This window comes from Bos indicus, chromosome 2, assembly GCF_029378745.1.
Source record: "Bos indicus isolate NIAB-ARS_2022 breed Sahiwal x Tharparkar chromosome 2, NIAB-ARS_B.indTharparkar_mat_pri_1.0, whole genome shotgun sequence".
NCBI classification, from domain to species: Eukaryota; Metazoa; Chordata; class Mammalia; order Artiodactyla; family Bovidae; genus Bos; species Bos indicus.
The window spans coordinates 48,169,174-48,183,870 of NC_091761.1; the positions used below are offsets into that span (position 1 = coordinate 48,169,174).

General features: G+C 35.3%; 2 protein-coding genes across 8 annotated transcripts in view; one reads left to right on the plus strand and one right to left on the minus strand.

Moving 5' to 3' along the window:
• Positions 1–11,009, minus strand: part of MBD5 (methyl-CpG binding domain protein 5) — a 491,908-nt gene extending 480,899 nt beyond the window's left edge. For 2 of the 4 annotated variants that reach the window (XM_070799658.1, XM_070799684.1), the window contains exon 1: positions 10,826–11,009. The gene's annotated coding sequence lies outside the window, so the exon portion shown is untranslated. The other 2 variants (XM_070799643.1, XM_070799665.1) reach the window with 1 other exon arrangement.
• Positions 11,010–11,090: 81 nt separating this feature from the next.
• Positions 11,091–14,697, plus strand: part of ORC4 (origin recognition complex subunit 4) — a 95,036-nt gene continuing 91,429 nt past the window's right edge. For 3 of the 4 annotated variants that reach the window (XM_070799743.1, XM_070799769.1, XM_070799760.1), the window contains exon 1: positions 11,091–11,238. The gene's annotated coding sequence lies outside the window, so the exon portion shown is untranslated. The remainder of the gene's footprint in view (positions 11,239–14,697) is intronic. The other variant, XM_070799752.1, reaches the window with a different exon arrangement.

The window sequence follows — 14,697 nt, forward strand, 5'->3', positions numbered from 1 at the left end:
AATTATCTGATCAATATCCTTCATTTCTATGACTTAAGTTCAAAAGAGCAAGACCCATGTCTCTTTTCCCTTACTATTCCAGTAAGCACATAATAGGTGTGAACCCACATTTGTTGAGGAAAGACATTAGCCAGCTGCTGATTAAAAAAAAAGATAAACACCAAGTCAATGACCTCTACATAGTCTTGGAGGAAAAATAATTACGACTTTTTGGATGGAACAAAACACAGAGTCATATTTGATAGAACTTGTTAAAATTGCTATTCTTCAGGAAAAAAAAAAGTTCAGTAAATGGTAGGGAGTAGGTGGGATGGTAAGTTATATGATGAGGCCAGCTGGAAATAAATTTAAATAAATCTTTTAAAGTGACTGGAGAAAACATAAACTATATCTTTTTGCTATTTTTTAGAATTTATATACAAAATTTATAATTTTAATTGTATATTGCTGATCCTAGGAACCAACCTAAGTATGAATTTTAATTATGAAGGGAAAAAGAACCTCAGTATCCTTGGATAAAATTTTCCTATTTTAACTATAGTGTTAAATTTCCAACTCATACACTTGCTTCAGACTCTGACATAATTACCAGTCACAGTTGCAAAGAACTATTTTCACTGTCTGATTTTTTTAAGCAAGTTATTTTTTCCCCTATTTCTTTTCTGACTTGCATTCTGGGAAATAAGTTTTTAAAACATAAATGCAAAGTGTATTATTTCTAATCACTATCCTAATTTACCAGGTTATTCTGAAATTCAATCCAAGCTTTCAAACTAGTAAAAATGAGCTTCCCTATCTCCTTATTCCATTGGAAACTTTGTCTTTTACTCTCTTCTGAGGATCTCTCCTCTACCTAAACTCTGATTAATTCAATGTCCTCCCAAGAAGTCCACTGTGACTTACTTTACAGAATTCTAATTCCTTCTTTACTCTGAGTATTTACATACTCAGTTTGGTGTCATTTTACAAAGGCTCCTTAAGTGTTTTTCAAGTATAAGTTTCAGTCACTAAAAAACAACAACAAAAAAAAGACTTAATCTTAAAAACTTCTGTTTTATTTTTGTCTTCTATTCAAACCAGTTGGCAAATACAGAAAACATCATAAAAATGTTAAGTGACTATGCCATCTGTATTTTGAATGAACATACAATAATTTGGGTTACTGATTAAAATAACAAAAGTCCATCTTAGATCCATACATTTTATCTTATCTGAGACCAGAAACCTTACTGTCTACCACTTTTAAGACTGACAGTCTTCACTGGTTCTCCAGTTTATATTTTCCCAGGACAGGGAGAAATGCATTTTGCAATAAGAAGCAAAACAAAAAACCAGTATAGATTACATCCACTGCTCCTGCCTCAACTGACTAGGCTTTTCATCCTGTTAGGCAAGATTAGATCAGTCTACAGACCTAATTCTTTATCAAGCTATGATGATTGTTAGCTAATACTCAATTCTCTTCAAGGTAGTCAGGGACAGTTGATTAGGGGCTAGGACTGCAATTTTCGTGGGTCATTCTTTTTCTCTATCCTTTAATATATAAAATTATAAAATTAGCAAAAAAATTATAAAAAAATTAAATTCCATTATAAAATCAGTACATGCATATGAGCTGATTCTTAAAAACAAATCCAAGAGTCGGACACGACTTAGCGATTAAAGAGAGAGAATACTAAAGTATTCAAAACAGTTAAGAATTCTTCAACCTTCCAGCATCCACATACATACTTTCTATAAACTAAGGAATCAATTTGGTACATATTTTTTAAAACATTTCTTAATGTATTTACATAACTATAAGGCATATATTTTATACAACTTTTCTTTTTATAAAAATATATGCATATAAACAAAATTGTGTTACACGTGTACAAATATAGTTTTATATGTCGTATACATGTTAGTCTTTCTTTTTTTAACATAAATGGAATCATACTATGCACATTATTCTGTGATTTGGTTTCAATTTAGCTTTAGGGATCTTTCCAGGTTTTTAGCCCACAAGTCAAATTTTGCGTGACTATTGTGAGTGCTTATCTTTAGACATCATAGGCAGTATTTCCTAACTTCCTACCCTATAATATTCCAAAATGAATGGATTATTAGTTTCAGTGCCAAGGAAAATGAGTAATGCAACTTTCTCCATTGTAATGTTGGTTATTTTAAGAGTGTTATAGCAAATTTCATACAGTTTAATATCATTTTTCATCATTCCCCAAATATTTAAATCTATAAATTTATATTTTAATAAAAATATATGTATATACATAAAGAATATATACATTTAGTAAATCAAGGTTTAAAATTAATAAAAACTAAAATTTACCTTTATAAAAAACAAAAGCAAAATAATATAGCAAATCTGCCTGCTAATTAGAAAAACTAGACACATACACAATTCATTTTCTGATTCAATTGTACAAAAAACAGAGAAGCTGCTGAAAACTGTTTTCAGAGAATTCTTACCAGCTTAAAGAAAACTTTAAAAACAGTTTATCATCATACTGAAAACACAGAAACCACAAACGGTAAGAGCAGCAGACCAGAAAAGCAATATGAGATTAAAATCTGTATTATGTGGATCTAGTCTCCTCTCATACATATTAGAAAACTGTAGTAATGTGACTGATAGTTTTGTTTTTTAACAGACCAAATAATATGATATTCTACAAACTAGAAATAGGAGTCAAATCAAGTGGATATCAAAATGAACACCTACTAAAAATTTACTAATCTTAAAAAAAGCTAATCTGGATCATTTAAATAAGATGTTCAAAAATATAAGCTGTTAGGTTTTATTATCAAAAAAGATTGTTAAAAGGAAATGCTATAGTACTTGTAGAAGAAAATACAGCTCATTTTTACACTTCTATAAAATAATTAAAAGTTAATACTTGCTAAATAAAAAAGCAATTCATAAGGATTGGCATGATTTAGGAAAGCCTATGGCCACACAAAACCATTGCCATAATTACTGGTGGTATTTGTAGCTGGTAAGAGCTTTCTGATATACAGTGAACTGAACACTGTAGCTTTAATTGAAGTTTGAATGTTATAAACAGTTAGATGTCTGGCTCTGGCCTGCATTCTAATACCATCAGCAGAACAGAGATGGGAAGCATAAACAAACCTTTTAACTAGATTACAGTCTCCAAAATGGCCAAGAAATCCTTCAGCACAAACTCCAGTGTGACGAATGTAGAAGAAGGCAAATGACTTTGGAATAATGCTAAAAAACAAATTCTAAATTTCTGTCATTACTGGAACATGTATTTGATTTCTCCTAAATATTTTGATGTTACTTAATATTCAGTAATGACAACTTTATCATTAATTGAAGTTTGAATGTTCACTCAGTTCACTGAATATTCACTACAGTGTTCAATTCACTGTATATCAGAAAGCTCTTACCAGCTACAAATACCACTGGTATGATAAATACCCAAATTAATAAAAATCTTTTCTATTTTACATAACATACACTTTTTAGATAAGTGTACTTTTTAGATCAGTAAAGAAGCTATGTAAAAATCAACACATTTTGTTGAATGTGGAATACTGCCCTCCTCCAACACCAGTGAACCTAGATTATTATTTTTAGATACTAGAAGATATTAAGAATGTATGGATTATGTTAATTAGCAGTCAACAGAGTAGTAGATACTTCTGGAATCAAGGCGTAGAAAACAACAGCTTTGCATACAAGGAAAAATCACAGAATTACAAGTTCTCTTAAGAAAAGGTTACCAAGGTCAAGCCAAGTAAGGACTCAAATCAGAATTTTAACCAACTCTGAACTGTATGCTTTCCCCCATGTATGGTATCATTAGTGATTTTCTTTTCTGTCCAGCTGCATTAGAAGATAAACCTTAATATACGTTAAGCCTAGTTCACCCTTTGTCTGTCTGAAGAGTTATACTGAGTCATTCCAACCTCTAAAATCTTACATGATATAGAAATACCTCAAAGCAAAATGCTAAAGAGTTAGAATCTCTACTCACAACTGAATTACCTTTAGGTTATCTAAAGGAGATTATTTAGGACCATAGATTTTTTTCACTCCCACATATTATTTAGATTAGTTTAAAAGCAATAAATCATATTTATTATAAAGCTTCTTTTCTGAAGAATAACAGATAACATAGAATAGTTATATAGCATTTAAAAATATTTCCAAACTCTACTGGTCATATGCATTGGTATAATATTTATAGGATAATAGAGTCAATAAGGAGATCAGCCCTGGGATTTCTTTGGACGGAATGATGCTGAAGCTGAAACTCCAGTACTCTGGCCACCTCATGCAAAGAGTTGACTCACTGGAAAAGTCTCTGATGCTGGGAGGGATTGGGGGTAGGAGGAAAAGGGGATGACAGAGGATGAGATGGCTGGATGGCATCACTGACTTGATGGACATGAGTCTGAGTGAATTCCGGGAGTTGGTGATGGACAGGGAGGCCTGGCATGCTGCAGTCAGTTCATGGGGTTGCAAAGAGTCGGACAAGACTGAGCAACTGAACTGAACTGAACTGAAGCATACGGAATGAACTGCATTCCTTAGGATGGATATGAAAGTTACTTGATTAATAAAATAGAATTTTTTTAAATTATTTTTTTCTCCTAAAAGTAAAGAATGTAAAAGTCAACTTTGCTAGCTGGATTTTAATTCAGTAGCTGCTTTAAAGAACAACTACATAATAATTTCGGCATCTAGAGAATACAAGTTGTACATTCTTATACCAAAAATATTTGGCTTTAAGCAATACTAAAAAGAGTATGTTAAACTTCATCCTATATTCATCATGTAGTAATTATGAAAAATATTATAAGATAGAGGGTACAGAAAGTACGCATATATACATACCGAAACATTAGGCAATATAATAAACTGTTTTGTTTATAGGTTTTCCATTATCAACAGTTATACAAAAATTTTTATAATAAATATTCACTGGATCACAAATTGTTGAAACCTCCAAACTTCATGAAACAAAATGCTAAATTTAATTCTATGCAAGACAAAGGAAGTTCAATATCTAGAAGGTCTAAGTGTCATTTTTGCTGTATGATGATAAGACTGACTTTATGTATATTTTATTTCCAAGTTGTACACTGGTCTGCATCTACGTTCCTTATAAAGAACTAGATTTTTTTAGCTTATTTTTCTGTCCTTATAAATTTTGAGAAAATTTCCATTACCCTATCAACAAGCTACTGGAGCCACAATTTTACTGTTTATCAGAGTACTTACTGACTGATAAAAATTCTTTACTGTCTTTAATTAGAAAGTGTCATGAATTTACCATGATGGAATATTTTGCTGCCAATAGGTTTTTTGTTTGTTTTATTCTAATAGGTTTCCTCATTTATAACATGGAGACAGTGTTACAATGTTTATAGGACCACTTTAAGGACTGACTGAGATTGATAATATTTATCACAGAGCTAGTCAGTTAAAATGAATGGTAATATAATTATTACTAAAACAGAAAATTAAGAATGAATGTGAAAGAGATCAGAATTGACTGACCATCAGAAATCTATTTACCTTCACAAAATACTGTACCCAGCAGGGGATCCCCTCCTTTTTTTAACCGGTGAAAAAGTATTATTCTAAAAGGTATATAAGAGCAAAGGAAATTCAGGAAATCTCTAACATGCTTTTAAATTTATATATTAAAAACTGTGACAGAACTAAGATAGTACTTTTTGTTTCTAAGAAATCATTCGACTAAGAACTCATTTTACTAAGGTACTAGAAACGATGTCACTTATAAAGATTAAAAACTGCAACTGATTTAAAACTAGAACAGGGAAGTTTCTTATGAGGATACTGGAGAAATACATGAAGTACACATTAAAAATTCCAAAACTCCTAAACGCTATGTGTGTGTTAGTTATTCAGTCATGTCCGACTCTTTGTGACCCCATAGACTGTATGTAGCTGCTCTGTCTATAGAATTCTCCAAGCAAGAATACTAGAGTGGGTTGCCATTCCCTTCTCCTGGGGATCTTCCAGAGCCAGGGATGGAACCCTGGTCTCCTACATTGCAGGCAGATTCTTTATCATCTGAGCTACGAGGGAAGCCAATTAATTATTCCATTTTAATTAAATCATACTGTCAGTTTAAACTATGGTAGAAAATAACTAAATGCTCAAAACGATAATGTACAATGTCTTCCAATGAACCATGAAAGATAACTTCTTATATGAGAAGTAAAGAGAAAGTTACTTTAGAAAGAAAAAAAGTTTAAGATTACAGAGTTGGGTTTTTAGGAGGGGTGATAATTTAGTAAAAAATACATACTTTAATGAACAGTGTTGGTCACCTTCAAAGAAAAGTATATAGCAATAAAATATCAGAAGTGATAGCCATATACACTACTATTTTCATGGTCTAAAATTACTGAATTATATACAGAATAGAAATCTCCAGAATACAGTATTAAGTGCAATTTTTTTTCTTTATATTAGTCTGTTCTAATAAAATACAGCAAATATCCTTTTTAAACATCCATTTTTCTACCTGGCACTATCCATTTAGTTCATAAAATTAATTTAGGTAGAAACATTAAATAAAGATATGACCAATACACCTGTGTAACACAATTAAGATACCTTCCACAAACTGTAGGGACCCATCCTTGTTTCTCAGATGCCTAGCATGGTGCCTGACATACATTAGATACTCAATAAACGTTTAATGAGTGAGTACAATCTGTTTAGCACATACATTCAAAATACAGACAAGTTTGCAAAGGTTCATAAGTTGCACATAGGCTTTCTGGCTGACTTCCTGGGGTCCCACTGATGACTAGGAATAATCTTCATATCCACAGAAAACTGGAAAGTTGGTAATTGTCTGGGTAAGGACCGAAAAAAACAAAGGGAAACACGTCACCTATGTTACAGTTGCTTTATAGAGCTGGTAAATGCAGGCTAGTCATTCCAATAACCTATTCTGCCAGTTACTCAATGAAATGAAATTTAAGTATATCCTGAATATTTGCTAGTACACTCTTAATTGGAATTTTTTAATCCCTTATTTAAAATAAATCATTTTTGTCAAATCACATCCTGTACAGAATATGTTTTTACTTCTTATGAGTACTATTTGTTAACAGGATTTAATTTGGCCACTAGAAAAAGTGAGAACCATAGTAAAGATAAAGAAAAAAAATCATGGTAGTGAATACACTGTAGCAGGAAAGAAAGGAAAAAGGAAGAAAATGAAGAAATTCTACATCTAAGAGTCAAGAAATTCAAACACGTCTAACTATAATATCAAATATGACAAATAACCATTAGGGCCTATTGTGTACTGAAAACTGTGCTGTGGGGGATATAAATGCTAACAAGAAAAAAAAATTTAGTCTTACTTAAGTAGTTCATAGAGCAAGAATCATAAAAAAGCATTTATAATACAATATGCATTTTTCATATATATGTATATATATATATATATATATATATATATATAGCTTAATACAGGAGTAAGAAGTATATTCACTGATTAACTAGAAGTGCAGGGGGGAAAATAACCATTAGGGAAAGCTGAAATAATTCTCAAAACAGTCACAATCCACAATGAGAGAAATCAGTACCCCCCTAAAAAAAATCAACAAGTTACTGAATTGTAAATGGACGAAATTACAGCTTTATAGCTATTTATTTTAATATTATTAGAATATGACCCCATATAAAAGCCTTAAGTGTCATGTGCACAATAGTTTTATTCCTGATAAAAGAAAATGAGACCGTGTAGCTTAGTGAATGTCAAGAGACCAGAGTTCTCTGGTCCATGTGCTGTCCACTTACAGGCCTTAGAACTCTGCGTAAGCTTTTACAACTCTCTGAACTCCCGCAATATGGAAAATGAAGAGCTGGACAAACTGACCTCCAAGATACCACCTCCATGAAACTTACAACTCTAAAATGTATCTTAATACGTAATAAACAAGCCATAAAAAAATAAACAGCTTTTTTAAAGGTAAGTCATTTTTCAACTTAGAGGCAGTCTAGAATCTTTGAACTATATAGGGTTACCCTGAGGGTGGTGGAATAAGAAATGTTTTCAAATAAAAACAGAAAGTAAGTAAAGTATTATAATCAAGCTATAAATTTTCTCTCAGCTGCCTACTGGGAAACGACCACCCCAATAACCTACTCAATTCACTTTACTTAAAAGTTATTTCTTCATTATATTCTACTTCCGTCTTTTATGTTAAGGTTGCTGAGGTATTAAGGTGAGGACAAGAAATCCTAGGTGGATCTGAAATACTATTATTGGGAGACAAACTTGAACTTGGCATAGATTTCTGCCAAAGTGCACCAATTACACCTCAGAGAAAGATAAGAAATTGTTCAAATTCACAACAGAAAGGAGAGAAATAGGACCATGTTGTTTATTGCTACACAGCTTTTCCTTCCCCTGTGTAAATGTCTACTTTTGCACACAGTTGGTAATTAAAATTTTACAGAACAAGCTTCTACATATGCAATGCTTTCCTGTCTCTAAAGTGTAAATATATTGTGTTTTCACTTTACCATCAAGAAAATTAAAAAATTAAAAGTATTATCATGTCTAATATTTGTGTCAAATATCCTTAGATTTATTTTTCTTCAATCCTTTCTAGTTGATAAAATTGCTGTTTTCACATTGCCAGTCTGATCACAAAATTGCTACTTTACAGGAGAATATTTTTTGCTGACATAAATTATGGGATCAGAGATACCAATGCAGTTATAAGAAAAGGGTGTGTATGTGTGTGCTTGTGTGAGAGAGAGAGAGATTGTGTGTGCGTGTGTGAATGTGTGCATCCATCTTTAAGGAAAGAATAAAGAAATGTACATATGAAACAAAATACCACTTTCTAATGTAAGCCCTAGTAAAAGGCCTACATCAGAAACATACTTGAAAGAAATGTTTTTGAACATTTCAGAAAGCATTTCTGAAATCAAATACAGTACTGAATTTGAAAACCATTCACTGAGAACATACCATGTAAAAATGAAAAATAGTTATTTTTATCAAGACTGTTCCTCTATAAACCTAAATCTGATTTATCTTTCAATTTATATCTCACTACAATGCATGTACTAACTATACCATCATGATTTCCTTGACTCATGAAAACATTTTAGGAATTTGTATCCTTTCACATATAGTGAGCAATTTGGTTCAGTACCCCCCAGAGATGAAAAACTCATCTCAATTTACAACAGTAAATAAATAATTCAGTTAAAACTGCAAGTGGTACCAATCCAGCAAACTATTGATGGAGAGGTTTGGCCTTCCATAAAGTCAGAACAACATAAAAGTTTTCAATGGGGATTACTTGTTCAGACAAGTTACAAAGATTATAAAAATACTCAGATTAATTATGAAATAGATAATATTCTCATCTTATGTAAAATAAATATCACGAACGTATATAGGGAGAAACAATACCAGTGATATTTAACTTAAAGCATTTTAAGCTTTTAACTTTAATATGCTTATATATGAAACAAACATTAAACAAAAAAAGCAGTAATACAAGTCAAAACCTAACCAAAGGCCTCTATCAACCCAAATTTTGAAATTTTCTATGCAAGTCAGACAAAACAAAAAAAAAAAAAAAAAAGGAAAATTAAACCCAGAAAGCAAAACCCAATCAAGTCTGTTCCAACACTGAAGTCAATATCCAAATCACATACAGAACCAAAAAGGGGAAAACACTCAGGTCTACAAATGGATAAGCAGTTCCGATACAATCCAGATCCCGACATTTTCCCACTCAGAAACAAATGCAGTGGAGCTTTTCCTAGGGAAAAAGGAAAAAAGCTCCCCAAATGATTTTTTTAAAGTGACATCTAGAAAGTGTGCCTCTTTCTGTCTCTTTCCCTGGCGCCTCATTGGAGGAAGGAGGGGGTTGTTTTTGTATTCTCCCCCACTGGAGCAAGACACAATCAGATGTTAGCTGGAGGAGAGAAACCACTTTTGACAACAGCAAATAAAAATAAAAAGTGCCCTTCCTCCTCTGACAGGATGGGCACCCACCTCACACACCCCTCCCCACTCCAACCCCTCCTTCACCACCCCCCCAGCACCACCCCCTCCTCACCCCGGAGCTCCACTGCGTATGTGGTTTGGTGCTACTGTTGCCCCGGAGTTAAAGTCAGAGCCAGAGGAAGGCAATGAAGCCCCCACAGACACACTTACCTTTTCTGCCCCCCACTTTTGAGTGCCTTCCCTGGAGCTGTGGAGGATGACACAAAGGGTAATAAAGGGGGGGGGGGGAGTGGAGGAGGAGGAGGAGGCGAAGGAGGAGGAGAGCTGGGGAAGTGGCTGCTCCTGGGTGTAGTGAGATGTCTCCAGCCAGGGCCAAGCAGCAGCAGCAGTAGCAGCAGCAGCAGCAACAGCAGAGAAGGGTCTGTGTTGCTAAGAGGCTTTTGGTCTCTTTCTCTCCTCTCACGGCCAAAGAGGAGGAGGATGGAGGGGGCTCGGGAGAGAGGCTAGTGGAGGGGTGAGGGGGTAGGAGTCGTGGATGGGGGTTTTCGAAGAAGAAGAAACTCCTTCTCCTTCTCTCTCAGGCTCAATCCCCCTCTCAGGTCTCAGGGCTGGAGGGTGGGGGAAGGAACTCAGCCGCCTTCCCCCCACCCCCCTCAATTCAAGGTTGAAGTGGGGTAAAATTAGTGTCCTGTCCCTTTAAAAATAGAAATAAAAGGTGCCCCCCCTCTGCCACTGCCTCTCTCTTCATCATCAGCTGCTGCTGCTGCTGGGGTCTCTCTGCTTGGGGGGGGAGGGGGGTTCGGGTAGAAGAGACGGGAGGCACTCACTGCGCATGTCCCTCTCTGACGGGAGGCTGGTTGGTTGAAGGCAGGAGGAGGGGGAGGGGAGGAAATGAGATGGTTTCCCAGAAGGCTCCGAGGCGATCGCGACCCGGAAGACATTGTAGCAGGGGGTAGAGAGGCGGGGGCGGAGAGTAGGAGGAAGTCGCTACTCTTTAACACCCCCAGTCCCCTCCTCCCTCCTAAGGGAAAGTGGAGGAACGGAAGTGGGCGTGGACGGAGGCTAAAGGAGGTCACGTGTTTGGGCGGGAGAGGGGCGGGGTGGGGAGGCGGTGCCTGCGCGGTGCATGCCGGGAGTCTTGGTGAATTCGTTGGCAGCTGCAGGTGAAGCAGAGCAGAGAACGCTGCGAGAGGAACCTGTGAAGCGATTCCCACTGTCTCCGGAATCTCGCTCTGCCCTGGTAAGAGATAACTTTTCCATGAGAGGTAACATGGAGTGGACTAGCCTCAAAACGAAAGCCTTGGGCGCCTGTGGCGAAAGGCGAATCGAAAAGGAGAGGACGGAACGCTTTGGAGACTGGGAATGCGGGAAGGGGGGCAGGCTTGTCTAGGCCAGACAGGCCAGAATCTAGGCGGGCTCCTTCCGTCTCGTGGCTTCCCCCTGAGCCAGCCGGCGGCGGGTCCTGGACGAGCGTAGGGAGCGTAGATGAGCTCATGAACCTAAATCTGTGGCATGTGGTAACTACACTCGGTGATGGTGAGAAATGTGATGGTCCAGGTGTAAGAGAGAAACGGGATCTCAGAACCCTCAGCAGATGACTCTGTTAACTGCTTCTCCACCTCAGAGTGGGGCACCTGTCCAGGGAGAGAAACAAGCTGTGTGAATTTTGACAACTTCTGTCATTGGATGTATTGTTTATATTGAGTGTTACTACCATCAGTCCTTGTTTCGTTAACCTCACAGGAATTCTGGAGTGGCTTTGAGGAGGGAGCAAGCTGGCACTTGGTTCTTCAGTAGAATTTCCCTCCGCGTCTTGCGTGGTTTCCGCAACAAAATGCCTGTAGCATTTCTCAGAAGGGGGGTATGGAATTGTGTAATTCTTGATCTCGTGTCTTAATTATCGTTGATAGAGAAGGAGACATCATCAAAGTTTTCCCTTTAGTGTAGATGCGAGATTTTTAAAAGGATGTTTTTAGTTTCTTTGGTTACTAGCCTCAGATTTAGAGCCGTTGGTTTCTCAAATGCTACTGTTTTTGCTGGAAGTAATGTTTCCCTCATGTTAATTCAGAGTGTTTAAAAAAGACAGGTTTTCATTAATAACTGTTTTTAGTAAAATACCACCGTTTCTTTCTCACATTCTGTCCATAAAATCATAACTAAAACCGTTTCAGTCTTTCAGTTATAATTTTTTGTAAATGTGCATTGAAAGACTATCACTTATGTATGTATTTTTTAAAACCAAAACTCTGAAATTCCTCATGTTTATTGTGTTTGTATTACTTAATTCTGTAGTGATTTCTTTTAGGGTATGCTATCAGTTAAAGTTACTGCTTATTCTTCTTGTATGTTTTGACACTGAATTTTGTTTATGCACCACTGACTAGTGCTTTTACCACTTTCTGTGTGTGCAGTAATCTTGTCAAATGGAATAAAAACTGGACTCTGGTGCCTTAAAGTTTTGTTTCTATTGAAACCAAATATATGACACTTTAGAACAAAAAAACTATAGCAGAGCCATAAAAGTGCCATAGATAACAAACTTTAAATCTTTTTTTTGTGGCAAAATACTAAATGTGCAAAAGAGTGTACAAATCATAGTTATAAAATAATGATTAATTCTAATGATTAGTAAACAGAATGTGGAAGAATGCACAAGCCACAGATATACTGTATAATGAATAATTGTGAACACAGTATTCTGTATCAAAATGAAGAATTAGAACATTGCTGTCCCCTTCACTTTTATTTCAAGTATTTTTTAACCACCTTTGTCAGCATTCCTAAACAATGTACATTGGTTTTGCCTTTTTTTTTAATATCCTGTATGTAACTGAATTACATGTTATGTATCATTTTCAGTCAGTCCTGTTAGGTCTAGTTCATGTATTTTCATTGCTGATAGTAATGTTTATAAGTAAGTATAGTGTAGTAAGTCATTTTGTGAACGTACACAATTAATTTAACTAGTCTAGTATTACGGACATTTGGATTGTGGCTAGTTTTTAGTGCTTAGAAATAGTACAACTCTGTGTAATCTTACACATGCATTTTATATACATAGCATGCATTTCTGCAGAATGTAGACTATGCCAAACTTTTTAAAGTGAATATATCAATTTATACTCCCACCAACAATGTATGATAGATCCTTTTTTCTACAGTTTTGAAAACAGTTGGTAGTTTTTGTTTTTGCCAATCTGATGAAAGTAGCTTTATGTTATTATTTTAATTTGCAGTTCCTGATTGTTAATGGGGTTGAGCAGTTTTTCTAAAATTTATTGGCTATTTGAGAGTTTAACGTTGTGAGGCCTTACGTTCCTGAAATTATCTTTACTTGTACTCTGTTAGTTTGACTGGGTGTAGAATTCTAAATTGGTAATGTTTCTCTTCAGATTTGAGGAGAAATTCTTAGTGTTTGATAAAAATTTGACTCCTTTCTTGTTTTTAATGTTGCATTTCACTTTCTTCTCCCTTATGGAAGCTTCTGAAGCCTTTTTGTTTGAAGCTTATAGATTCTTCTCTTTGTTTTATACAATGTTCTGAAACATCACAGTAATGTGAGATAATTTATGAGTCCATAGAAATTTATATGCATTTCATGAGTTCTTTCAGCCTAGCAACCTGTATCCCTCAGCTCTAAAGTTTCTGATTCATTTTCTGTAATTTCCTTACCTCAGTGTTTCTTGTACCGGCAATTAGACATTATACTGCTGGACCTATTTCTTTGCTCCCATTTTTCATATTTTTCCCGTTTTTTGCTTTACACTTTCTGGGAAATGTACTTGATTTTTCAAACCTTGGGACTTTCATTTCTCCTATTGTTTTTTTTGATTTTCAGTACGATTTTTTGATCTTTGTATTTTTTTCCCCCCACGGGATTTCTAGTATTTTTTCCTCTTTATGGATTTAAAGTTTTGTTTTGATGTTTATTTCTCTCTGCGCACTCTGTGTTTTCTAAGTTATTCTTTGTGTTGGTGTATTTTAGTCTCACTTTAGAGGCTTTCCTTGGCTCTGTTGTGATCCTTGATTGTGTTCAAATTTTTGTAAGGAATGTTGGAAATCTATTTCATGCCTCTCTTAACTTAGCTAAGGTTTGCTAGCTGTTGATGGTTCTCACTGTGGAAAGATTTGGCTGGGATAAATTTGGGAGGGAAACCCAAATATCAATTTCCTTAAAATTTCTTTAGGTATTTGGAAGTTTTTTTCTCTTGGGCTAGTAAGAATCCAACAAGAAGGATTGTTTAATTTTCTGCCTCCAAGTCAGTGTTTCTTAGCTGTTTCAATATGATCCCCCCAAGACATTTGTCAGTGTCTCAGAGACACATTTGGTTATCAGAAATGGGTTGCTACTGAAAATCACTTGATAGATGCTGCAGATGCTATAGAACATCCTACAATGCATAGGGCAGCCACTCACAACAGAGAAATTACCCAGTTTTTAAGGTCAGTATTGCCTCTTGCTCCTGGTATAAGGTATCAAGGTATAAGCCTGATTTCCAATGCTCTGAGAACCAGGTGAAAACAGCTCAGGAATCTCAACATCTCAACATTCTTTTTTTTTTTTTTTTTTTTTAGTTCTTTGATACTCTCACCCTCTACTGTGCACTGTGCCTGCTGTCTCTTAGTGTAGGATCCTTCTGTATTATCCTCTCTGGAACCACTTGTCTTCTGATGGAGTGGAGTAAGGGGTTCTGCTTAA